Here is a 608-nt window from a genome sequence, read left to right on the forward strand (position 1 = left end):
GTAATCCTAATTCGCGAGAGGTAGCATGATAGCTTTGTGGATTCCAACCATTAAAATTTATTAACTACGAGATAGCGTCCCCATGCCCAACCGGAATCCACAAAATGGCGGACAATTACGTCTCGGGGAGCATTATTGCATCACCCAGAGCAATTGATCCAGCCTCGCGAAGGTAGCCGAAAGTTTTTAATAAAGGGTAGCCATAAAAATTTTAATGCAACGGTAGCGATAAATTGAATGGAAGGTTAACGATCAATTTTCAATAAAAGGCAGCAATTAAGTTTAAGTCCAGATAGCAAAAATAAACCCGGTAAAGGTAGCTAAAATCACATATTTCGCCTTTTCGTGGCGAACTTAAATTCCAAAAATTTGTTTAAAACGATTAGATAGCTATTGGGTAACACTAGGGAGCATCAGGTAGCCTTAGGGAGCATATGTAGCGGTTGAGAGAGGCCTTTTGGCCTTCTCAACCGTGAGTTTCCCCGAATGGCGTCATATCGCGAGGTAGCGACGCCATTTGCACGTCTGCCCGTTCGCGACACGTAATTGCCCGAAAATTACACTTCCCGCACTCAATTTGCCTTTGTTACTTCACTGGTACTTACCAT

Source organism: Fopius arisanus, unplaced genomic scaffold (assembly GCF_000806365.1).
Source record: "Fopius arisanus strain USDA-PBARC FA_bdor unplaced genomic scaffold, ASM80636v1 scaffold00190, whole genome shotgun sequence".
Classification (NCBI taxonomy): Eukaryota; Metazoa; Arthropoda; class Insecta; order Hymenoptera; family Braconidae; genus Fopius; species Fopius arisanus.